The 27,176-nt window shown below is 46.2% G+C and overlaps 1 protein-coding gene across 1 annotated transcript in view; it reads left to right on the top strand.

Annotated features, from left to right (window-relative positions):
- The window catches only part of SMPD3 (sphingomyelin phosphodiesterase 3), a 387,050-nt gene that overhangs the window by 77,894 nt on the left and 281,980 nt on the right, over positions 1-27,176 (top strand). The window lies entirely within an intron of this gene.

Below are 27,176 nucleotides of genomic sequence, written 5' to 3'. Positions count from 1 at the left end.
ACGAGGCCCCCGAGGAGCGGGTACCCCTGGTTAGTCCGAGGAGGCAGAGTAGCGTAGATAGAACGAATCCTTATCTGTTATCCTTATCCTTGCTAACTCGAGTTGTTAGCAATTCAGAGACCTTTAAATATCTGAAGTGGATGACGCCATCTCAGGGGAACGCCCCTGAGGTTCGCGCCACTTCTGGTACTTGAGGCGGGGTTGCGCCACGCGCATGCCCCTAGGCATCAGGTCAACATGGCAGATTGCAGCGTCGGGCCGGTCCGGGGACGCCGGACGAGGACGGACGAAAGACGCCGCAGCAGCCAGCCTTCCATCAATCCCGGAGGGAGTCGCCAATGCGGTAAGGTGGGCAGAGTGGAGACAACGGGCAGTGACAGTCGCAACACTATAATTTAAGAATGATAGCATGATTTAAGTATATGCCCCAGTATCATATGTATCAGACTCTAGGTCCTTATGTCTAGATTCTGCTGAGTTTAGCAATACACTGCAGCATTTTCATGCACATTTAGGAGGTGACTATGCCCCCGACCCAAACAGTGCACTAGGTAATTGCATATTTGTGGAAAAAGAAAAAGAAAGCCCTTTGGGTATGTGAAAGGCAGCGAGTATGAGCATGCTGCACATGGTTTCCAGGGTCACATTCCTGACTGTAAAAGACAGGCCATGAGCTTGGAAGATAGAAATGTAAGAGGCAGTGACTTACGGAGGGGCCAGGCTCTTGCAATTCGGCCACTCTCAAACTCCTCCACCAGTCCTGACTATGAGAGAACTTATGCATCATAGCACAACCTAGGATATTTGGCTAAAATGACTGTGGTAATCACCCTGGCATTTCACACTACCTGCGTATTCATGGAGGGGAAATCTTCCTGTTCCTATAAACTCTTTCATACTGCATTTCTGGTCTTAATGCAACATGGGTGCAATCTATAACACCAAGCACAGAGGGAAAATCATCATTGTTGAAGAAGTACCCCCCTGCTGTCTTGGGATAAATGAAATGTAGTCATTAATTCTTTGGCAGAGAGCTTCAATAAACTGGTGTAATTAATGGGAAGTGGTATTCTCTGATTTTCCAGTAGTGTCACCTATAGTTGTTTGGAAACTGCCAGTGGTTAGAAAGGCAAAGGCAGTGGTGACATATATATACACGGGTAAAGCATGACTTCTTTGTGTGATGTTCTCAAGATCCCCTTTGACCAATTCATAGAGATTGAAAACAGTTTACCTATTAAACCAATACCTTCTGAAGACTTGCTCTTCAGAGAGGTGAAAATAATTAATTCTGGCCCTGTACACCTTTTGTGGCTGGTGCCTCCTTCTGGTCTGCTGCTTCTGTTGCTAAACCCAACTCCTTTACTGCCATCATGGTAACATGATGCTTCTTTGAAATTCTCCAAATAGCTATAATTGTGTCCATGGCAGTGTAAAATGCTATCCAACATTATTTCTGTATTATGAAAGGCCCTGTATGGCAGATGTCTAAATAGCAGTCATAGGTTTAGCCAAATGCACATCAACGGTTGTGCGGCTTAGTGCCCTCAACACTCCCGAAATGCCTTTTTTGTTATTCGTATAAATGCCATGGTTCAGCATTGATATTTGGCTATGCTGCCACTAATGAAAATATATTATAGCTATTTAGCCAGCTAAGCAGCTAAGCAGCTGTTTTAGCTAGATAAATGGCACCTAAGGTTTTGATTATCAGCCTTTCTGATTTTTAGTGGTACCACATCTTCCCTAATATGCCAGACTATATGAAAATGTGTGTTATCTTCTCTTACACACTTGGTTCACATAGATGAGTCTAGAAACACCATTGTGATTTTGTTTAATCTGAACTATATCCTATCCATAAACCTGGCATGATAGTTGGATTGTATTGGGATTTGAAATGTGTAAGTTTAAATTTAAGGTGAGTACTAATTACTGATTATAACATAAGAACATAAGAACATGCCATACTGGGTCAGACCAAGGGTCCATCAAGCCCAGCATCCTGTCTCCAACAGTGGCCAATCCAGGCCATAAGAACCTGGCAAATTCCCAAAAACTAAGTCTGTCCCATGTTACTGTTGCTAGTAATAGCTGTGGTTATTTTCTAAGACAACTTAATTAATAGCAGGTAATGGCCTTCTCCTCCAAGAACTTATCCAATCCTTTTTTAAACACAGCTATACTAACTAGAGATGTGAATCGTGTGATCGATCGTCTTAACGATCGATTTCGGCTGGGGGGGGGGAGGGAATCGGATCGTCGCGGTTTTGTTTTTGTAAATATCGTGTAAATCGTAAATCGGGGGAGGGCGGGAAAACCGGCACACTAAAACATCCCTAAAACCCACCCCAACCCTTTAAAATAAATACCCCACCCTCCCGAACCCCCCCAAAATGCCTTAAATTACCTGGGGTCCAGAGCGGAGGTCCCGGTGTGATCTTTTACTCTCGGGCCTGCGGTGCATTGTAGAAATGGCGCCGGCGCTACCTTTGCCCTGTCATATGACAGGACAAAGGTAGCGCCGGCAACATTTTGTTTTTTGTCCCCCGACGTCAGGAGCGTAGGAGATCGCTCCCGGACCCCCACTGGACCCCCAGGGACTTTTGGCCAGCTTGAGGGGGGGCCTCCTGACCCCCACAAGACTTGCCAAAAGTCCAGCGGGGGTCCGGGAACGACCTCCTGCAGTCGAATCGTTTTGCCGTACGGCCGGCACCATTTTGCGCAAAATGGCGCCGGCCGTACGGCAACACGATTCGACTGCAGGAGGTCATTCCCGGACCCCCGCTGGACTTTTGGCAAGTCTTGTGGGGGTCAGGAGGCCCCCCCCCAAGCTGGCCAAAAGTCCCTGGGGGTCCAGTGGGGGTCCGGGAGCGATCTCCTACGCTCCTGACATCAGGGGACAAAAAACAAAATGGTGCCGGCGCTACCTTTGTCCTGTCATATGACAGGGCAAAGGTAGCGCCGGCGCCATTTCTACAATGCACCGCAGGCCCGAGAGTAAAAGATCACACCGGGACCCCCGCTCTGGACCCCAGGTAATTTAAGGCATTTTGGGGGGGTTCGGGAGGGTGGGGGATTTATTTTAAAGGGTCGGGGTGAGTTTTAGGGTTGTTTTAGTGTGCCGGTTTTTCCGCCCTCCCCCTTCCCTCCCCCTTCCCCCGATTTACGATTTTTGACGATAAATCGGGGGAATTCCTATTGTATCGCATTTCTAACGATTTTTGACGATTTAAAATATATCGGACGATATTTTAAATCGTCAAAAAACGATTCACATCCCTAATACTAACTGCACTAACCACATCCTCTGGCAACAAATTCCAGAGTTTAATTGTGTGTTGAGTAAAAAAGAACTTTCTCCGATTAGTTTTAAATGTGCCACATGCTGACTTCATGCAGAGCCCCCTAGTCTTTCTATTATCTGAAAGAGTAAATAACCGATTCATATCTACCGTTCTAGACCTCTCATGATTTTAAACACCTCTATCATATCCCCCCTCCAAGCTGAAAAGTCCTAACCTCTTTAGTCTTTCCTCATAGGGGAGCTGTTCCATCCCCTTTATCATTTTGGTAGCCCTTCTCTGTACCTTCTCCATCGCAATTATATCTTTTTTGAGATGCGGTGACCAGAATTGTACACAGTATTCAAAGTGCAGTCTCACCATGGAGCGATACAGAGGCATTATGACATTTTCCGTTTTATTCACCATTCCCTTTCTAATAATTCCCAACATTCTGTTTGCTTTTTTGACTGCCGCAGCACACTGAACCGACGATTTCAATGTGTTATCCACTATGATGCCTAGACCTGAGCCCAAAGTTCATTAAAAAGGCTGGATTCCATCTGCCTCCCTTTTGGCTTGTAACTTTGTAAGAGTTTTCTTGAGAGAGTTGTTTATTGTGCTTTAAAAGACTGATTTTAGTTTTACCTTGTTATGTTTAAATATCTTTTCCATCAGAGCTAATACAGGTTTACAGCTCAAAGCACCCACCACATTTTTTAGTATATGCCAGAACTGCTGATTGAAAAAACTGTGTGGGGGGAAAAACAAATTCTTGTTTAAGCTTTTAAAAAGTTATAAGTGATGTCTGAATATAGTCGGGCTAGGAAATTAAGATTTATATTCAGCCATAACTAGAAACTCCTTAGAGTGAAGAGTCTGGAAAATTTGTTGTTCCAAAAAGATATCTGCAAGGTAAAGACATGTTTGTCTCCCAAATTAGTATGCACCATCATCTAGAATGCTACAGTTAAACCCACAGTGGGGATTTATTCTTAGCTTTGCAGGATTCATTTTATAAATTATGTCCTTAATACACTGTAGAAAGATCAAGGCCTATTCCAGCCTTTTCATAGGATTAAGAAGTCCCTGTCCTCCTGTCTTTGTCCAGTGTGCAACCTGCACCAAGTGTGCTGCTCAATAATACAAAGAGAAATGTAGCATAGTGAGACTGCCTAGTCTCTAAGATTTCTAAGTTGTTTAAACTGTTTTTTTATTCATGCTCATTCAGGCAGGGTTGTCAAGGCCACTTACCTTTTTATTAGAAAAGTAAATAAAGATAAGAGGAAAAAGAAGCCAAGATGGTTTTTTAAAAAAGTGAAAAAAAAAATATTTGTGCTAATAAACTACAAGAGATTGCAGAAAGAGGAAGACAGATGACAAATGCTGGAAAAGCCAAGAGAAACTAGAAATGTAGTCAGGAGGGAAAGGATGCAAATCCTTTCCCTCCTGACTACATAAAATACGGTAAAATGGGGAGACCAAGACATTTTTTTTAGGTATGTTAATAAGAGGAAATGCAAAATTGACATTGTGAGAGTCAGAGGAGAAGGGGAGGAAATTGTAAGGGATAAGGAAAAGTTGGAATTGCTTAACACATTTTTCTATTCAGTGTTCATTTAGGAAAGGCCAGGAAAATGGGCATAAATAAGATTGGAAGTGAGGTAAACATCAAACAGTTTTCTGAAAAGTGTTTTCATGAGGAGCTTGCTAAACTTAAAGTAGATAAAACAATAAGACCGGACAGGATACATCCAAGAGTTTTAAGGGAACTTAGAAAAGTTTTGGAAGTTCCACTGACTGACCTTTTCAATGCTTCTTTAGAATTGGGAGTAGTTTCAGAGGACTGGAGACAGACAGATGTAATTCCTTATATTTTATTTATTTAAATTGAATTTACTGGCTAAAAATTATCTCCACTTCAATATCTCCACTTCAATAGGGTAATTCAATATCTCCACTTCAATAGGGTAATCCACTAATGTTACAAATGCCGTAATTGGCATATTTGTTCACTATGTTTAAAATTCCTAGCTTCTCTCTCTGTTTCAAGTTGTATAACTCCCTTGTTTTATTGTAACTGCAATCTTTTGTCATCACTTGTTTAATGTTTATTATTATTATTATTATTATTATTATTTATTATTATTTTGTTCCTTCTCCACTTGTTAATTGTAAACCAGCATGATGCGATATCCATCGCGAATGCCGGAATAGAAAAACTTAAAATAAAAATAAATAAATAAATAAAGGATATCCAAGTGGTTCATAATAGTAACATGCATACAAGGAGATGCACCAAGCCCCAGTAGTGCTCTGATGTGCGATATATGTGATATTTTGCATCTCCCTGCCCAGGTTCCCTCCCCTATTATAATGACCTACTTTGCATGTGATTTGCATGCATGAAATATACAAATGCATGGAAAGAAGGTCATTAGTAGGTAATCCTATGCAAATATTGTATCATGGATGATAGCAAAGGTGGTTAATTGCGATAAAATACCTACATCACTTGTAAAAGTGGTAAATGTGAAGCAGGGAGCCCAGTTCATTAAGGCTCCTGCCTCACATTTAAAGGCAAAACAAAAAAAAAAATTGAGGGCAAAAGGGGAGGTTGAGAGAGAGTCAGTGCCAACCCCTGTCTCAACCTGGAGCTGCCAGTTGAGGCAGCCCTGACTCCCCCAAATTGTAAAAAAAAGTTAAAATTTTGCCACATGGCAATGATCCTAGCTTCCCCCACCCTCAAGTCATGAATAAAACATAGGATCCAGACCCCCTTCCTATATCCACCCCCCAACCTGATCAAAAATAGGGTCCGGCCCCCTTCCCATACCCACCCCCACCCTCCCGTCTAAAATAGAGCCCAGCCTTCCCTTCCCTTCCCATACCAACCCCTGCCCCCCAAGTCAAAAAAAGAGTCTAGCCTCTCCTTCCCATACCTACCCTGCAAGTAAAAAGTAGGGTCTGGCCCCCCCTACCCATATCCCCCCACTGAAAGCTAAAAAAATAAGTTAGGGTCCTGGCCCCCAACTTCCCATCCCCCATGAAAGCCCAAAAAAATAAATTAGGGTCCTGGCCCCTCTCGCGGAATCCTTCCCCCACCCCTGACTCCTTCCCACAATCCCCAAACCTTTAAATTAAGTAGTGGATCCCTCATCAGGGCTGGGGTGCCCCTGAAATGACATCGACCTGACCTTGCCCCAGCCATGTGACAGCAGCTGGTTGACCATCAAGACCCTCATCTGGTACGACACCAGTCGCAGCAGTCCCAACCATAGCCTCAAGTGTATGCTAATGCCAGAAGTCTAAGAAGTAAGATGGGAGAATTATAATGTATAGCAGTGAATGATGACATAGACTTAATTGGCATCTCAGAGACATGGTGGAAGGAGGGCAACCAATGGGACAGTGCTATACCGGGGTACAAATTATATCGAAATGACAGAGAGGAGCACCCAGGAGGTGGTGTGGCGCTTTATGTCCGGGATGGCATAGAGTCCAACAGGATAAACATCCTGCATGAGACTAAATGCAAAATTGAATCTTTATGGGTAGAAATCCCTTGTGTGTCGGGGAAGACTATAGTGATAGGAGTATACTACCGTCCACCTGGTCAAGATGGTGAGACAGACAGTGAAATGCTAAGAGAAATTAGGGAAGTTAACCAAATTGGTAATGCGGTAATAATGGGAGACTTCAATTACTCCAATATTGACAGGGTAAATGTATCATCGGGACATGATAGAGAGATAACATTCCTGGATGGAATAAATGATAGCTTTATGGAGCAATTGGTTCAGGAACCGACGAGAGAGGGAGCAATTTTAGATCTAATTCTAAGTGGAGCACAGGATTTGGTGAGAGAGGTAATGGTGGTGGGACCGCTTGGCAATAGTGATCATAATATGATCAAATTTGAATAATGACTGGAAGAGGAACAGTATGCAAATCCACGGCTCTCGTGCTAAACTTTCAAAAGGGAAACTTTGATAAAATGAGAAAAATTGTTAGAAAAAACCTGAAAGGAGCAGCTACAAAAGTAAAAAGTGTGCAAGAGGCGGGGCCATTGTTAAAAAATACCATTCTAGAAGCACAGTCCAGATGTATTCCACACATTAAGAAAGGTGGAAAGAAGGCAAAACGATCACTGGCATGGTTAAAAGGGGAGGTGAAAGAAGCTATTTTAGCCAAAAGATCTTCATTCAAAAATTGGAAGAAGGATCCAACAGAAGAAAATAGGATAAAGCATAAACGTTGGCAAGTTAAATGTAAGACATTGATAAGACAGGCTAAGAGAGAATTTGAAAAGAAGTTGGCTATAGAGGCAAAAACTCACAGTAAAAACTTTTAAAATATATCCGAAGTAGAAAGCCTGTGAGGGAGTCAGTTGGACCGTTAGATGATCGAGGGGTTAAAGGGGCACTTAGAGAAGATAAGGCCATCGCGGAAAGATTAAATGATTTCTTTGCTTCAGGTGTTTACTGAAGAGGAATGTTGGGGAGGTACCCGTAATGGAGAAGGTTTTCATGGGTAATGATTCAGATGGACTGAATCAAATCACGGTGAACCTAGAAGATGTGGATAGGACCTGATTGACAAACTGAAGAGTAGTAAATCACCTGGACCTGGATGGTATACACCCCAGAGTTCTGAAGGAACTAAAAAATGAAATTTCAGACCTATTAGTAAAAATTTGTAACCTTATCATTAAAATCATCCATTGTACCTGAAGACTGGAGGATAGCAAATGTAACCCCAATATTTAAAAAGGGCTCCAGGGGCGATCCGGGAAACTACAGACCGGTTAGCCTGACTTCAGTGCCAGGAAAAATAGTGGAAAGTGTTCTAAACATCAAAATCACAGAACATATAGAAAAACATGGTTTAATGGAACAAAGTCAGCATGGCTTTACCCAGGGCAAGTCTTGCCTCACAAATCTGCTTCACTTTTTTGAAGGAGTTAATAAACATGTGGATAAAGGTGAACCGGTAGATATAGTATACTTGGATTTTCAGAAGGCGTTTGACAAAGTTCCTCATGAGAGGCTTCTAGGAAAAGTAAAAAGTCATGGGATAGGTGGCGATGTCCTTTCGTGGATTGCAAACTGGCTAAAAGACAGGAAACAGAGAGTAGGATTAAATGGGCAATTTTCTCAGTGGAAGGGAGTGGACAGTGGAGTGCCTCAGGGATCTGTATTGGGACCCTTACTGTTCAATATATTTATAAATGATCTGGAAAGAAATACGACGAGTGAGATAATCAAATTTGCAGATGACACAAAATTGTGCAGAGTAGTTAAATCACAAGCAGATTGTGATAAATTGCAGGAAGACCTTGTGAGACTGGAAAATTGGGCATCCAAATGGCAGATGAAATTTAATGTGGATAAAGTGCAAGGTGATGCATATAGGGAAAAATAACCCATGCTATAATTACACGATGTTAGGGTTCCATATTAGGTGCTACAACCCAAGAAAGAGATCTAGGTGTCATAGTGGATAACACATTGAAATCGTCGGTTCAGTGTGCTGCAGCAGTCAAAAAAGCAAACAGAATGTTGGGAATTATTAGAAAGGAATGATGAATAAAACGGAAAATGTCATAATGCCTCTGTATCGCTCCATGGTGAGACCGCACCTTGAATACTGTGTACAATTCTGGTCGCCGCATCTCAAAAAAGATATAATTGCGATGGAGAAGGTACAGAGAAGGGCTACCAAAATGATAAGGGGAATGGAACAACTCCCCTATGAGGAAAGACTAAAGAGATTAGGACTTTTCAGCTTGGAGAAGAGACGACTGAGGGGGGATATGATAGAGGTGTTTAAAATCATGAGAGGTCTAGAACGGGTAGATGTGAATCGGTTATTTACTCTTTCAGATAGTAGAAGGACTAGGGGACACTCCATGAAGTTAGCATGGGGCACATTTAAAACTAATCGGAGAAAGTTCTTTTTACTCAACGCACAATTAAACTCTGGAATTTGTTGCCAGAGAATGTGGTTCGTGCAGGTAGTATAGCTGTGTTTAAAAAAGGATTGGATAAGTTCTTGGAGGAGAAGTCCATTACCTGCTATTAGGTTCACTTAGAGAATAGCCACTGCCATTAGCAATGGTTACATGGAATAGACTTAGTTTTTGGGTACTTGCCAGGTTCTTATGGCCTGGATTGGCCACTGTTGGAAACAGGATGCTGGGCTTGATGGACCCTTGGTCTGACCCAGTATGGCATTTTCTTATGTTCTTATGAATAAACCTGCTGGCAGTTGTGCATCTTCTCCATATCAAATGAGTCTTATGCCAAGAGGAGCACATTGGCATAGGCAGACAGGGTAACCCACAGATCAGGCTCCTGCAACAAGGGGCCAATGAGCCACCTGCACAAAAGAACAGGAATGGATAAATGGTTAGTGCATACAATTGCCTGAACAAGGAGCAACCCTGACATACTCCATGCCTGAAGCCCAGAGGAGCAGCCAGGGACCATTTCACCTTGACTAGGCACTCTGCTTCAGAGTATAAGAGGTGGAGGTGATCTATGAATCAGGGGCCAAACTGGAATGCTTGCAGGATGTGAATGAGGTGCTTCTTATCCACTCAGTTGAAGGCCTTCTCCTGATCATTTGACAGAAAGGCCACTGACAGACCAATCTTCTGTGGTAGACTAATTAAATACCAGACCAAAATGATATTATACAAAATTATTCAGCCCGGGATTGTGTTAGACTAGTCAGGATGAATCATGTCTGCCAGCTTTGGCCAGAACTTTATAATACATGCATAACAATGAGACCGGGCACCAGTTCGGTATGCCATGCATTTTAGGATTTTTTTGGTACTCTTACTACTGAATCTAGCTTTCTTACTACCTGATTGACTAAGACTTTTTTCCCCATTATGAAACTATGGGAAAATACCCTGATGAATCAGGCCCTTAGATTGCTTCTAATTTCATTTGTGGCAGGGTTCCAAAGTTTGGATTCCGATTTTCCTAAGCTTACCCCATGTTGAGACTGTACAGGATCTTACTACTGCAGTTGAAGGACCTTGCTGGGTTTTTGCCCAGATTTTAGCAGAAAGTTACCTGAGAGAAACTGCTGCAGTTCAAAACACAGACTGACTTGTACTAGAGATAGGCCAGCAGCTAAAAGAGTTAACCACTTGAGGAACAACAAACCAGGAAGCAAGCTGGGATTGTCTAACCAATAAGGATTGAGCACAGCTGAAAGAGATATGTTAGTGTGTGTCCCAGACAACCAGGGTGAAGAGACTGACTCTTGAATCTTGATTTTCTCTGAGGACAAGCAAAATGGCTGTCCTCACACATGGGTGACATCATCCGATGGAGCCATTCATGGAACTTTGATCTCAAAGATTCTAGAGCTTTTAGCATGCTCTACTGAAGATGTGCAGCTGTAGTCCCCTCCCTGCCACCTAGGCAGAACCCCTCGGTCTTTCTTTTCCATGGAGCCATGTGGTTGCAGTATTCAGCTTTGCTCGCTTCCTCACAGATACTGCTGTGACTTTTGTAGAGCTGCAACAGAGCCTTTCTGTTTTTCCTTTTTCTTACTTTACCTTATGGTATTTGTTTGTTTTCCCCCTTTTTTTCTCCCTTTCAAACTCTCTGCTGGCCGCATGGCATTCCTTGGGCATTGTGCAGCTTAGCAGAGTCTGATTTTTTTTTCTAATAAATACTGCTGCATCTGCAGCTCATTTTCTGTGTCCTCTCCTTAATCTGTCTGTCTTTGTGCCTTTATCAATTGCTGGTAGAACTGGGAGTATGCCATCCGTGAGTGATCCATATACATCTCTGGGCCTGGAAACTCACCTGAGTTCTTACCCAGGCAGGAGTTCCATATCGTTTCACCTACCGCTGGGCATCGATGGAGGTTCAGGCAGTAAAGGAACCAAGGATCAGGCCATTCCTGTGGGGAGGAGAGCTCATCCTCCCCACACTCATAGGAACTAGTCTCTATAGGCCTCTGAAGCCCTGGATGACGTAGCTTCCCCTCCTGCTTGTCAGCTCTGGCAGTGTAGTCTCCTTGAGAAAGAGGGTGAACATGAGCCTGGGCAATCAGGGTTGCTGCTGCACCAACGGTGTTATGCCCAAGATCGGTTGCCCATGCACAACCATGCCACAGCACTGATGGTCTGACGCTTTGACGTCATGGATGTGTTGGGTGCCATGGAAGCCACCAAGTGCCCTGGTTGCCCTTGAGGCCATCGATTTTCCGTAGCCAACTTTGACACAGCGAGGCGATTGAGGGCCATGGGCTCCATGGGCACCATTGAGAACTCTGGCTGCTAACAAGGGCCATCATGTGCTGTAGGCGTCGGCGAGTGTCATTGAGCACCATGGACTGCTTCGAGTGCCATGGATACCCTCAGTTCTGTTGGGCACCATGGATGTCGTTGAGCACCATGGATGCCATTGATGGTATTAGATGCCATGGCCACTTTCATCATTTTTGATCATTCTTAATGCCATCGAGTGCCATCAATGCCATGGGGCACCATGCCGAACCCCCTGGGAACAGTTGAGAGCCATGGGCACCCTCTAGTGCCATGGATGCCTTCAATGATGTCAAGTGCTGTGGATGCCATCAAGTACCAGGGGCACCCTCGAGGATCAGGAGCGAGCATCCTGAGTACATCATGGATATCATTATGCACCATGGGCACCGTCGAGTGCTTTCATGTGTGGGTAGCACACATGACATACATTTGATGCCATCAAGTGCCATGGGCACTGACAAGCGCCTTTGAGGTAGTCCAGATGGGCACTGCATATGATGTCAGTGTCACCGAGTTCCATGGGCACCATGGAGCACCATCAAGCTTTGTAGGTACCATCGTGCCTTTCAGTTGATTCCCCTTCATGTTGAAGCCTCCACAGCACAGTCTCTTGCAGGTTCTTTGCTCGAGCTGAAGCCACGATTCTCATGAATCGGTACACCACCTTGCAGGTCTCCATAGGAGACATGGGCAATTGTGGCAACAATGGTGGTCGATTGGGCTGTTTTCGCTGGCATAATGGCCTTTCTTGTTTAACTAGGCTGTCACCAGTGACTAGTTTTGTTGCCTCTTGAACCTCATAGGTTAATGACTGTATCCTGCTCTCATTTGGAGAGTAGGGAGGTTTTTGGGATTGGGATGACCAGATTCCATTTGCGCTTTCCCATCCCTTCAGGGAGAGAGATATGGCTGTTGGTCGCTTCTGGAAAACCCTTATGGGTTTTCTCTCTGGCACCTTCTGTTCCACCCTGAGAAGGATTTGTTCTCACCCTTGATTCTCCAGAGGGGTTTTCTTTCTGACTGATGGCTGCTTTCTGTTTCCTGCTGGATCCAAGAGCCCATTGGGCAAGAGCTTTCATTCCACCATTGTATTACTGTATAGCAGGGCTGCTTCGTAGGGGAGCTATTCCCGATTCAGACCCCACATATTGTTCAGGATTCCCTCTCTTGGTTGCTCCCCAATGACAAATACTGATTTCTCCCACATGGAAGTACCCCTCCTGATACCTGCTTTGTGACCACTCTTGCCAATCTGTCACATTTATGGACTCTACCTCTACGAGGAGGGTTCTAGCCCATCTGCATCTTGAATGGCAAGTGTGCCTTCAGATGACTCACTATATCCTTAGTTGCATGTGTTAGGGGATGAAGGACCTCAGAACAGAGGCCCCACATCTTTTTTGCAGTCACTTGAGAGTTATCCTTACCTCTTTCAGGTATAATCCTGTCAGTGGCAGTGTTTGTAGCTGTAGAAGGTGGTCCTTGTTCATGCAGACTTTGTTCTAGCTTGTGGGCTATGAGGTTATTAGCTGGATGTACAAGTTAGCATGATAATATGTTTTTGACACCTGTGCCAGATCAGAATGAACCTGATCTGGTACCCTTGGGGTTTCCAGGATGATAAAGAAATCCTGTTTCTACAGGGGTGGCTCTTGCAATAGCCCTGTTTTTGTCTCTCTGTAGAGAGGTTCTGGACTTTTTGCTCGAGAAGTTTGCTCTCAGTTTCTGTTGTTCCTGTCTATTGAGAGGTCTGCATCAGTGGTAACTCCCTACTAGAATCAGCAGTGGATAGTATTGTTAGGGTGTTGCCCTATATTGATTTCTATAGCCTACTGGCTTCTTTTTACAGCAGCTCCAGGGTCTGCCTCCTTGTATTCTTGGCTTCTGTTAGACACCCTGACTGCGGACCCGTGCGGCCGGTTCCCCTCACCTAGGGGGCCAGAAGGCTCGCTCTTGCCCCGTTCGCGGCTGGCGTCCATCCCTGACACCAGCGTCAATGGGTGCAGCCTGCTTCTGTGTTCCCTGTATCTCCTGACACCACTGCTGCTGTCCAAGGTCCCCCCAGGCGCACGCGTGTGCCATTTTCTTCTATTTAAAGGGCCAGCGGCGGGGGGAGTTTTCAAGATGGCGGCGTGAACGGTCGTGTTGCTTCTGCTCTCCCTAAAATTTCCTAAAACTACCTGTTTTAATTGGGATTTTTCTGCTTTTAATATGCCGCATAAACCTAAGGGTAAGGTCCGAGTGTACCCAGCAGAGCCCGGTCCTATTTCGGAGCAGAGATTAATTTCTCAATATGCCGTCCCAATACAAACGATGCCGGGGCTAAGCCCCATTGACGGAGTAAGGAGAGGAGACTTACTTTCGTCGGGGGATGTTACTCTGTCCCAGCCGGACCCCAGACCACCTCTGCTGGCTTCTTCCCCAGGAACATCGGTAGATGTGGATGCGGGAGGCGGAACACCCGTCCAACGCCTTGAACCGGCTGGGATCTCCGTGGTTAACCCGGAAGTGACTGCACTTAGGAGACCGGTTGCACCCGAACCCCGCGAGTGGAGGGGCGTTTGGAAGCCCTGTATGCATAGATGAGGAGGAAGGTGCACAAGGAGGTCTCCTCGGAATCTATCATATCTAGCATGCAGCATGAAGATTTTTTCAAACCAGAGGTGGTGACAATGGACTCCCTATGGGAGTTCATGGCAGGTATGTCTAAACTGCTATGGGAACAGATACTTCGGGTTGGAAATGTTGAAAAGAAATTGGATTTAATGATAAAGGATTTATTTATTTATTTATTTAGCGGTTTTTATATACCGCGGCACGTAAGAAGATACATCACCTCGGTTTACAGGGAACAATAATTTAGGAACAGGCTTTGCAGACAGTAACAAAAACATTGTAACAGGCTTTCCATATAAAAGTAATATAAATAGTCTATGAACTATCAAACAAAAGGGTAAAATAACTCAATGAGTGAGATGAGGATATAAACAGGTAGATAATTGTTTGGCTTCACAACAACAGATGCAAACAGTGGTAGCAATAAAACAAGATGTAAAGAATGTGCAGGAGACTACTGGGGGTCTTGCCCGCGAAAACGCCATCTTATCGCGCAGACTGGAAGCGGTCGAAAACCATTTAAGACATTTAAATATTAGAATCTTGAACTTTCCAAAGATAATGGGTGAATTGCCTTTGCTTACATTGAGAAGATATATTAAAGAGGTTCTAAAACTCCAAGAAGAAAAGATACCAACTTTTAAAAAGATAAACTTTCTGTCTCAGAGTTGTTTCTACTCAACAGAGAGGAGAGATGAATCCAGAATTCCTTAATTTGACCCAATATCTGGAGAATTCTGATTTGGAAGTCGTGGACAGAGCTGTATTGTTTCTTTCTTGTTACTCAGAACAGGATTTTGCTCTCATTGGGGTGGATTTTAAGAGCCCTGCTCGCCTAAATCCGCCCAAATCCGGGCGGATTTAGGCGAGCAGGGCCCTGCGCACCGGTGAGCCTATTTTACATAGGTTCACCGGCGCGCGCAGACCCCGGGACTCGCGTAAGTCCCGGGGTTCTCCGAGGGGGGTGTGTCGGGGGCGGGCCCGGTCGTCGCGGCGTTTAGGGGGCGTGTCGGCAGCGTTTTGGGGACGGGTCCGGGGGCGTGGTTACGGCCCGGGGCGGTCCGGGGGCGTGGCCGCGCCCTCTGTACCCGCCCCAGGTCGCGTCCCGGCACGCTAGCGGCCCGCTGGCGTGCGGGGATTTACGCCTCCCTCCGGGAGGCGTAAATCCCCCGACAAAGGTAAGAATGGGGTTTAGACAGGGCCGGGCGGGTGGGTTAGGTAGGGGAAGGGAGGGGAAGGTGAGGGGAGGGCAAAAGAAAGTTCCCTCCGAGGCCGCTCCGATTTCGGAGCGGCCTCGAAGGGAACGGAGGTAGGCTGCGCGGCTCGGCGTGCGCCGGCTATACAGAATCCATAGCCATGCGCGCGCTGATCCCGGATTTTAGCGGATACGCGCGGCTCCGCGCGTATCTACTAAAATCCAGCGTACTTTTGCTTGCGCCTGATGCGCCAGCAAAAGTAGGCCAAATCGCGCGGTTTGAAAATCTACCCCATTATGAAAGCTTATTTCAAAAAGTTGAATGCTCTATTTCATGGTCAAAAGGTTCGTCTGTTTCCAGATCTAGCTAGACCCACTCAAACTAGATGAAAAGAGTTTTTGCTATTAAAACCTGATGTAATAGCGATAGGGGCGAAGTTTTTACTCCGATACCCGTGTCGCTGTATTATAAAGATGTCTAACAACACCTTTGTCTTTTTTATCCCTGATCATTTGAAACAATTCCTAACTAGTAGAGGACAGAACAGTGCTGTAGATTAGAAATGGGGTATTAAAAAAGATTGTATTGGATCGCCTTCTGTGATATTTTCTTTAAATTTTTAATGTTTAGTTCCTCAATAAGATAGAAAATACTCCCCCCCCCCCCATTACTTTATCAAGATTCAATTGTAACGACGAGGGGTCATGTAAATGTATCTCTTACAAATCTTGTTTATGTTTCTTAAAAATATTTCTTGTTACCATTGTAACCGCATTTAATACAAAGTGTATTCTTTGTTTAATTATTGTAAAATATTTAGAAATAAAAAAAAAATAAATAAATAAAGGGCCAGCGGCAGAGAAGTCCCTGCAGCCCAGAGTGATAACGTCAGGCAAGGCAGGTATAAATACCCTGCCTTGCCATCTCTCCCTCACCTCAGCAACAGGTCCTGCTCTCTCATGAGTGTGAGTTGCGCTATGTTCCTGCTCCAGTCCTTTCCAGTTCTTTGACCTGTGTTCCTGCTCCAGTTCCTGCTCCTCTCCGTATCATGCTTCCACCCCTGCTTCCTTTCTAGCTCCTCATCCCCTCGGCTTGCTCTTCTGGTTCCTTACTCGGCTCCTCTCTGGATTTCACTTTGTCTGCTGCCCGTCCTGACCTCCTGCCTGGCTACCGTCCCTTCGCCTTGCTGCCTGCCCCAATTTCTAGCCCTTCCTTGGATTCCCTTGTCTGCTGCCGGCCCCGACCACTAGTATGTCTGACTTCGCTTCTGCCTTCTATCTTCGTTGGATTGTCTTCACCAGGAGACCCACTCCTAAGTCCTGCCGGCCCTGGTACCCAAGGGCTCAACTTGCAGGGAATGTGGGCTGGTATAGGTGAAGGTCCAGTTTGGTCTCCACCTGCATCTGCCTCCCGATGACGAGGGCCTGTAAGAGGGTCCCCTTATAGGTGGTGCCAACTTTGTCTCAACTCAGGGGTCCTCTCTACCTGCAACAGTTTACTGAGGCCATCGACCCGGCGAACCAGTCCGGCCTACAGGCTATTCCCGGTCTAGCGCAGAGGTTGCAGCAGCAGCAACAATGTCTGGATATGCTAGGGGCTACTATTGAGTGCCTGGTAACTTGACTGGACACTTCTTCTTCCATCAATGTCGGTCCCCTGGTGGCACCGACTCCTCCAGCCTCAACCGTGGCATCTTCCAGCATAGCCTCATTATGCCAACGATCCCCGGCAGTGTCATGGTTTTCTAAACCACTGCTTCATGCATTTTTCCCTGCAACAAGCTCAGTTCAGCAGTGACACTATGAAGATCACATTTATTCTCTCTCTCCTGGACAGTAAGGCCCTGGCCTGAGCCTCTCCCCTGTGGGAGCAGGGAGATCCCTTACTACAGGATCTACAGAGTTTTGTGCACACATTTAAACAGGTCTTCAATGAACTTGGTCAGCAAACACCTCTGCCTTGGATCTGCTCCACCTTCACCAGGGCTCCAGGACTTTGGCAGAATATGTAGTTGAATTCCATACTGGCTTCTGAGCTAGGTTGGTGAGAGGATAGCCTTAGGAGTATTTTCCTGGAGGGTTTATCTTCAAGGATCAAAGACGAGCTGGCCACTCGGGAAATTCGGGGGAACTTGAAAGCTCTTATTAATAGAGATGTGAATCGTGTCCTCGATCGTCTTAACGATCGATTTCATCTGGGAGGGGGAGGGAATCGTATTGTTGCCGTTTGGGTAGGTAAAGTATCGTGAAAATCGTGAGTCGGCACACTAAAACCCCCTAAAACCCACCCCGACCCTTTAAATTAAATCCCCCACCCTCCCGAACCCCCCCCAAATGCTTTAAATTACCTGGGGATCCAGCGGCGGTCCGGAACGGCGGCGGTCCGAAACGGCCTCCTGCTATTGAATCGTGTTGTCTTCAGCCGGCGCCATTTTGCAAAATGGCCACCGCAAAATGGCGGCGGCCATAGACCAACACGATTCGACTGCAGGAGGTCGTTCCAGACCCCCGCTGGACTTTTGGCAAGTCTTGTGGGGGTCAGGAGGCCCCCCCAAGCTGGCCAAAAGTTCCTGGGGGTCCAGCGGGGGTCTGGGAGCGATTTCCTGCCGCGAATCGTTTTCCGTACGGAAAATGGCGCCGGCAGGAGATCGACTGCAGGAGGTCGTTCAGCGAGGGTTCCGGACTCCCGCTGAACGACCTCCTGCAGTCGATCTCCTGCCGGCGCCATTTTCCGTACTGAAAACGATTCGCGGCAGGAAATCGCTCCCAGACCCCCGCTGGACCCCCAGGAACTTTTGGCCAGCTTGGGGGGGCCTCCTGACCCCCACAAGACTTGCCAAAAGTCCAGCGGGGGTCTGGAACGACCTCCTGCATTCGAATCGTGTTGGTCTATGGCCGCCGCCATTTTGCGGCGGCCATTTTGCAAAATGGCGCCGGCTGAAGACAACACGATTCAATAGCAGGAGGCCGTTTCGGACCGCCGCTCTACCCAGGGTAATTTAACGCATTGGGGGGGGGGGGGTTCGGGAGGGGGGGGGATTTAATTTAAAGGGTCGGGGGTGGGTTTTAGGGGGTTTTAGTGTGCCGGTTTTCCTGCCCTCCCCCTTCCCCCGATTTAGCTACGGACCGCCGCTGGACCCCAGGGTAATTTAAGGCATTTGGGGGGGGTTCGGGAGGGTGGGGGATTTAATTTAAAGGGTCGGGGGTGGGTTTTAGGGGGTTTTAGTGTGCCGGTTTTCCTGCCCTCCCCCTTCCCCCGATTTACGATTTTTTGACGATAAATCGGGGGAATTGGTATTGTATCGTGGCCCTAACGGTTTTTGACGATTTAAAATATATCGGACGATATTTTAAATCGTCAAAAAACGATTCACATCCCTACTTATTAACCTCTCTGGTTAGATAGACCGGCAGCTCCAGGAGTGCCTACGTGAGATCCGGACGCCCCGCAAGCCCGGGCCCTGGTGCCATCCTTCTCTCAGCCCATGATGCCCAGTCCGATGCGCCACGAAGAACCCATGCAGTTAGGCAAGAATCGCCTCTCACCGGAGGAGAGACAACGGAGGCACACATTGGGGTTCTGCCTCTACTGCGCTGGGAAGGGCCACATGCTGGCACAGTGCCAGAGAGGCCGGGAAACTCCTGAGCCTAGGTGTCAGTGGGGAGTTGACCTTAGGCTGTGCCAATCCTACTCCCCAATGCACAGTACCTGTTAACTTCGTCCTGTCCCACGGCACTTTTACCACCCTGACGCTGATTGACTCCGGCGCCGGAGGGACTTTTATCCTATCGGACCTGGTTAAGTGCCTAGCCTTGCCCACACTGCCCAGAGATCACCTCTTATGATCTCCTCTATTCATGGGGACCTATTGCCTGGTCCTCCCCCTCCATCGACTGGGAGACCTTGCAGTTGGCCTCCTGGGGACAACGCTGCCAAACCACTTGCCTTCGAAAGATACAACATCCCAAGATGCTACTGACTACGACCCCCTGGCCTTTCCTCCTCAGTACACTGAATTCACAGACGTATTTTCTAAGGAAAGAGCCGAGACTCTTCCAGAACACTGTCCATTCGACTGCACCATAGACCTGCTCCGGGTACTATGCCTCCCCAAGGACGGGTGTATCCTTTGTCACTCCCTGAAACCAAGGTCTTGATGCAGTACATTCAAGAGAACCTGGAGAGAGGTTTTATTCGGCCCTCTACCTCACCAGCTGGGACTGGCTTTTCTTTGTGACTAAAAAGAACGTGTCACTCCGGCCCTGAATTCCGACTTGAATTCCATCACCAAGAGGGACCAGTATCCCTTACCACTCATCCCGGAATTGCTGGATCGGCTACAATGGGCCAAAGTGTTCACGAAACCTGACCTCCATGGGGCATATAACCTGGTCTGCATTAGGCTGGGTGATGAATGGAAGACCGCATTTAACACCAAAGACAGCCGCTATGAATACTTGGTGATGCCCTTCGGCCTCTACAATGCTCCAGCAGTCTTCCAGCACTTAATGAATTAGGTTTTCCGTGACTTTCTACATACCGTATCTATTCCTGAGACCTCCATTCCCACTGGCAGGAGGCTAAGCGTATTCTCCAGCGTCTCCAAACTCACAAGCTGTATGCCAAACTCAAGAAGTACCTTTTTGAGCGAGACTCTCTCACCTTCTTGGGCTATATCATCTCCAACACCGGATTTCACATGGATCCTGAGAAGGTTGCCTGCATCGAAAAGTGGCCACAACCTTCTGGGCTTTGGGCCTTGCAACAATTCTTAGGGTTCGCCAACTTTTACAGATACTTTGTCCCATGGTATTCACTCCTCATTGCGCCTCTCACCATTCTCACCAGGAGAGGTGCCAATCCTAAACGGTGTCCACCCTGAGGCGATAGCCACATTCAATGAATTGAAGCAAGCCTTTTTATGACACACATGCCTGCGACACTTGGATCCCTCTTGCCCATTCGTTGTGGAAGTGGACACCTCATCTGCAGCTGTAGGGGCTGTGCTAAGCCAGTGCTCGGATAAGGGGGCCTTACTATCATGCTCCTTCTTCTCACGCAAGTTCTCCTGGGCCAAAAAGAATTACGGCACAGGAGACAAGGAACTGCTTGCTATCAAGATGGCATTCAAAGAGTGGTGGCAATGGCTAGAGGGTACTCAGCATACTATCACAGTATACATGGATCACAAGAACCTAGAGTACTTCGCCATGCCCATTGTTTAAATCCTCGCCAGGCCCGCTGGTCGCTGTTTGTTAGCTGCTTTGATTTCACCCTCCAGTACAAACCTGGGTAAACAAGCATCGGGGTATCTTGCTTGATGCAGCAGTTACTACCCTTAATCATTAAGCCTTATGCTCACCTTTGATGCAACTCCAACATTACTCTCTGCATCAATGACAGGGGGTAGCAGGAAATTTGAATCAAACAGTTACCAACAAGGGCCCTGAACTTGGTGGTTGATGAAACAGATAAGTATGGCAAAATAAGTGTGGAAGCTTGCTGGGCAGACTAGATGGGCCGATTGGTCTTTTTCTGCCGTCATTTCTATGTTTCTATGTTAATCCTTCTAATATATCACTTTGAAAAACATTCAATGGGACACAAGACTGGTCCCTGAGGTATTCCACTAATGAAGTGGTTCTCAACCCAGTCCTTGGGACACACTCAGTCAGTCTGGTTTTCAGGATATCCACAATGAATATGAATGAGAGATTTTCATGCAATTCCTCCATTGTATGCAAACACTGCATTAATAAATTCCATTTACCACTGCTGTCTATCACCAACCAGTTTCTAATCCAGTTTGCTGCCTTAGATCCCACCTTTATGCTACTCAGTTTATTTGCAAGCCTTCTGTGTGGCAGAGTGTTAAAGTCCTTACTAAAATTAAAGTATACTAGAGTCAGTGCTCACCCAAATCGAATTTTTTGGACACCGCATCAACGAAATTGATGAGGTTTGTTTGACATGATCTTTCTCTGGTAAAACAATGCATCATTCTTTTGGATATTAACATAGAAACATAGAATTGACAGCAGAAATGTACCAAATGGTCTATTCAGTCTGCCCAGCAAGTTTAAGATAGTAACTGCCACTCTGTGCAGGTTACTCCCATATTTCTCTTACGGGTAGTAACTGCCGCTCCGTGCGGTTATCCCCAAGCCTTATGATAGCCATTATTTTTTTTTCCAACTAGCAACATTTTTTACTGGCTGATGAGATTTCTTGAAAATTATTAAGTAATAATATTGTTAATCTGCATCAATATTACAAACAACAGGACTTTTCTTGACAGAGTAGCTTACCAGTTCAATGAACAATTAAAGAGTGAACAGCATGTCTTCTGATGCACTAACAAACCAGAGAGACATAGTGTTGCCTCTATGCTGCTGAGAGCAGGCAGAACACTGTGTAATCAAGAACATTGTTTCACTCATCCTAAAATTGTTTCCAAATATTAAATATGTACAGTGCTTTTAAATCATTTTCTTTGTGCATTAATTTCAGCAATGCTTTTGTACATTATCCAATCTCAAGAAAGCTTTTTCTTTTTATAAATTATCCAGTAGCATGACAGCTATGCATTTCAACCACTGGGTTGTGCAGCTTCCATACTATTTACTGATCAAAGAAAAATCCAGCTGTTCCAGAGAAAAATGGAGATTTAGAAAGAAAATCTATTGCCATTCAGAAACACAATTCCAACAAAGAAATATGGGGCAATTTTTCCATTTCCACACTATGGTATAAATAGTCTTTATTTATTTTTAAAACTATTCTTAAGTTATATTAATTCATCATGAAAAATGGAACTTGTGAGTCCTTATCTAAGTGTTATGACATTTTTTGACAGTCTGGGTAGCTTGTCATTAAATTTGCAACAGCTTGCTACTAGGGTGGATATTGACAGAGCATGCTAGAGGTCAGATGGAAAGTGAGCAAACTGAAAAATCCTCATGAAAGATGGTTTCTATGGTGACAGGAAGAGAGCAGACATTGGAGACATGTACTGGGTCAGACTAAGGGTCCATCAAGCCCAGCATCCTGTTTCCAACAGTGGCCAATCCAGGCTACAAGTACCTGGCAAGTACCCAAACACTAAGTAGATCCCATGCTACTGATGCCAGTAACAGCAGTGGTCTATCTAATCTCCCCATCCACACCAACCATTCAGTTTTAACATTTCTACCATTCCCTCAGAGATCCTGGGCTGGGACTTATCCAGCTAAGTGGCAATGTTTCAATATATAGTCATGTTCAATGGCCACCACTTAGCCAGATAACTATTTATCTGGCTAAATGTAGATGGGACAGGAGTGTTCTGAGGAGAAGATACCTCTCTGATTAACTTAGCTGGATAAGTTGTGATATTCAGACTTATCTGGCTAAGGGCCTGATTCATCAAGGTATTTTCCCATAGACACAGAATCGGAGAAATGCCTTAGTAAATCAGGCCCCAAATTAGATGAATAAGTTAGACTGCTGCAGAATATCCTGTGCCGCTGAATATCCCAGTTAAGTTAGCAAGATATGTTTATCCAGCTAACTTTCCTAGCCAGATAGTCTTTCAGTATCTACTGCCCTGTGTTTATTCCAAACTTTATTAAATTCAGATTAATTTGATATTAATTAGGGAGGCTTCAGCCAAGGTAAAAGACCAAGTTGACAGAGGAGGAGGGAAAGAAAGAAATGCAAAGTGGTCATAGATGTTGGGAAAGGACAGGGCCCCCGAAAGGGGGCTAACAACCCACACCTTTAGGTTCTCTGTTCATTTAATTATCAGGGGCAGTCAGCTGTTGGGAGGCTGACTTAGGACAGATTGAATCCAAGGGCTGAGTTCTGCCATGTAGAAAGTCAGATAAGCCTCTAGCATGTATCTATAAATGCCTGTTTGAAATGCCCAACTGGATTAAGTCATAAATGGAGCCTGTTACAAACAGGCTTTATTGGAAGTAATATTTAAAGTAAACAGTTGTGACTGTAAATAAAGCATGTAAACAGTATGGAAGCATTCTGCTTTGTCTCCGTGAATGGGGAGACACTTTCGGCCGGATTTTAAATCTGCTGCGTGTGTAAAAATCGGCACTTGCGAGTGTGGCCAGGGCCTGCGTGCACTGTTCGCATTTTAAAAAGGGTCCAGCCATGCGCATAAGTGGCGATACATGCATAAGTGCCAGGCCCTGATAAATGGGTGAGCCGGAGGACGGGGATGGGCAGTCCAGGGTGTGGAGCGGGGCAGGCCGGGACAGCAGCATTCATCGCTGTCCCGGCTGCCGGCGCACGCAATTTACTTTAGGTTGGGCCCTGAAGTAACTTGAAGAAAAAAAGGTAAAAAAAAAAAAAGGTGGGGGGGATTTAGAGGGTGGGGAGGAGAGGGGAAGGGGAAGGGAGGTAAGGGTAGGGGTTAGGAAAATTCCCTCCCAGTCCGCTCGTAAATTGGAGTGGACTGGGAGGGAACTGGGGGAGCCCCAATCTTGTCGCCATGCGAATTTGCAAAATTTTATCCCCCCTTGCGCGTGCTGCCCGCACGTTCATGCGTGGATTAAAAAATCTGGCACGTATGTGCGCGCAGCCCACGTATTTTATAACATGCGCACACCGGCGTGTGCATGTTATAAAATCGGTTCGTCCATGTTCATGTGCCGGGTACCGCACGCGACCTTTTAAAATCTACCCCTTTGAGTTCCTACTGTAAAGGCCAGACAGAGAGACTGTTCTGTGACAGGTATTCATACCCTATGCCATGAACACTGTGCAAGGAGGGAGGAAAACATAGTAGAAAAATAAAACTGAATAGCTCAACACAGATCTTTCATTGTGAGCAACAGGTTTTGCAGGCTGTACAAGCATTCTTTTGCTCTTCGGGGTATACACAGAGTAGTTACTTGCTGGTCTCCCACTCTGCTTCAGCCTTCAAGTTGCTGAAAACAACTTCCTGGTTCTCAGCAAGCCCTTTAATAGTCTTTGGAAACAATCTAAGAACATAAGAACATAAGAAAATGCCATACTGGGTCAGACCAAGGGTCCATCAAGCCCAGCATCCTGTTTCCAACAGTGGCCAATCCAGGCCATAAGAACCTGGCAAGTAAGTACCCAAAAACTAAGTCTATTCCATGTAACTATTGCTAATGGCAGTGGCTATTCTCTAAGTGAACTTAATAGCAGGTAATGGACTTCTCCTCCAAGAACTTATCCAATCCTTTTTTAAACACAGCTATACTAACTGCACGAACCACATTCTCTGGCAACAAATTCCAGAGTTTAATTGTGCGTTGAGTAAAAAAGAACTTTCTCCGATTAGTTTTAAATGTGCCCCATGCTAACTTCATGGAGTACCCCCTAGTCTTTCTACTATCCGAAAGAGTAAATAACCGATTCACATCTACCCGTTCTAGACCTCTCATGATTTTAAACACCTCTATCATATCCCCCCTCAGTCGTCTCTTCTCCAAGCTAAAAAGTCCTAACCTCTATAGTCTTTCCTCATAGGGGAGTTGTTCCATTCCCCTTATCATTTTGGTAGCCCTTCTCTGTACCTTCTCCATCGCAATTATATCTTTTTTGAGATGCGGCGACCTGATTCCTAAGGGGTGGGATCCCCACTTTTTTCAGCAGACAGGAACTTTCTTAGTTATATCTGCTACATATCACTGTGCCTACCCTTGGCCTAAGGGATAAGTAATCACTTGATGCTGGGGAAAGACCAAGTCAAGTATCGTGGGAAAGTGAGGAATCACCATCATCAATCATCTTCCTCCCATGACTCCCAAGCTGGGGAAGGCATTGTCAGAGACACCCTTGAAGCGGCCCCGCACCAACGATGTATCGACCTCCATCGAGGCAGTCAGCCCAAGGTGGTTCCCACCGCCGAGGAAGACCAGGTTCTACCTCCTCCTCTTCAAGCTGTCCTGTCATCATCAGCATTTGAGGAGGAGTTAGAGCGCAGGGTGTGGTTGGCGATTGGACAAGCCTTACAAGACATCAAGCCACCAGCCCCCTTGGGGCTACTACCACCACAGGAGCCTGTGCCGGTGTTGGCACCATCACTGGAGCATTTGGATTTGCTTCTTGGTGCACTACTGATGCAACCCGTGCCAATGCTTCGAGAGCCTTCGATGCCACGGGGGACACCGGTGCAACCACGATTGGAAACCATTTCCATCACTGATTCCTCAGATGAGGGTAGGACTGGTGGTTATTCCTCCGTGGGCCCCTCCGTTGTGCACTGAATGGCTGGGTCCATCGACACCATCAATGCCCCTGTTAATGGCAAAGCCACTAGTGCTCTCAGTGCTGTTGGTGCTGTCGGTGCCTTCGGCTCCCCGAGTCAAGGCCACACTTCGGGCTCCTCCACCTACATCAACAGGTGTTCTAACTGAGGAGGATGCCCCCTATAACCCATGGGAAGACAAACCTTCTGAGTCTTCCTCAGCAGAATCCAAGAATCTACCTTCTGAGTCAACTCCGCCAGAGGAGAGGCGCTGCTCTCCTCCAGAGGACCTGACATTTGCAGGTTTTGTCTGGGCCATGGCAGAGTCAGTTACCCTTCCAGCTCCTGACAGAAGAATACTCCAGGCACAAGATGCTAGAGATCCTTCAATTTGTGGATGCTCCAAAGGAAGTGGTGGTATTCCCGGTCCACCACATTTTCAAGGAACTGTATTTCTGGCTCTGGGAACACCTTATTTCAGTTCTTCCGATTAACCTTAAAACAGACTCTGTTTATCTGGTTCAGCCCTCCAGTGGTTTTGAGCAGTGTCAGCTTCCTCACCAGTCTGTGGTGCTTGAGTCTGCTCTAAAAAAGTCTAAGAGGTCCCGCACGCATGCCTTGGCTCCTCTGGGACATGAAAACAGGGCCCTAAATGCCCTGGGATATAAGGTTTTCCAGGGTTCCATGTTGGCAGCTCACATAGCCTGCTGCCAGCTGTATATGAGCCAGTATTCCAGTAATCTCTGGAAGTAGGTTCAAGATCTGGTAGATCACCTTCCTCAACAGCTACAGGAGGATTTCCTGAACTTTGTGCAGCAAGGTTTGAATGCGACAAGCATGAAATGCAGCCCGCAAATGACGTCTTTGAGATGGCAGCCAGAGTAGCTGCAGCGGGCATTGCTGCCTGTTGTATGGCCTGGCTATGAGCCTCTGACCTCTGGCTGGAGGTTCAGGACTGTATCGCAGACTTGCCTTGCACCGGAGAGAATTTCAAGATTAAAGAGGTGGTAGCTCAGCTGAAAGATCATCATGAAACCCTGCATCACCTTTCAGCTAGCAATTCCAACCCACAGTCCTCAAGCAAAAAGTCTTCCAGGCAGGGGCCTCAGTGCCCTTTTTACCGGCCAAGGAAGTACTATCCTCCAGCCAGTAGAGTACAGTCTCAACAGTCTGGACTGAGGTCTTGCCCTAGACTGTGCACACCTCTAGGCCTCAGCCAGCACCTCAGCCTAGCCCTGCCATGGGGTTTTTTACTGGCTGTGAGGCAGCATAAGCCACATACCCATGCCTGCGATGGTGGACCCTCCGGTCGAGGGATGGCTACAGTTTTTTGCGGACTGGTGGGTGACTGTCACCACCGACCGATGGGTTCTTTCCATCGTCAGGCGAGAGTACCAGTTGCATTTCCAGGAGTTTCCTCCAGACTCTCCCCCATGCCCCTCTTGGGGGTCCTCAGTGGATCAGGAAATATTGCTCAAGGGTCTCTCCGCCCTCTTAATGGCCAGGGCAATCAAGCACATTCCATCCAGTCAGAGGGGAAGCAGCTTCTACTCCTAGTATTTCCTCAT

This window comes from Rhinatrema bivittatum, chromosome 7 (assembly GCF_901001135.1).
Source record: "Rhinatrema bivittatum chromosome 7, aRhiBiv1.1, whole genome shotgun sequence".
Taxonomy (NCBI): Eukaryota; Metazoa; Chordata; class Amphibia; order Gymnophiona; family Rhinatrematidae; genus Rhinatrema; species Rhinatrema bivittatum.
Note: the sequence above shows the minus strand (reverse complement) of the source record. Positions and strands in the feature narration are given on the sequence as shown.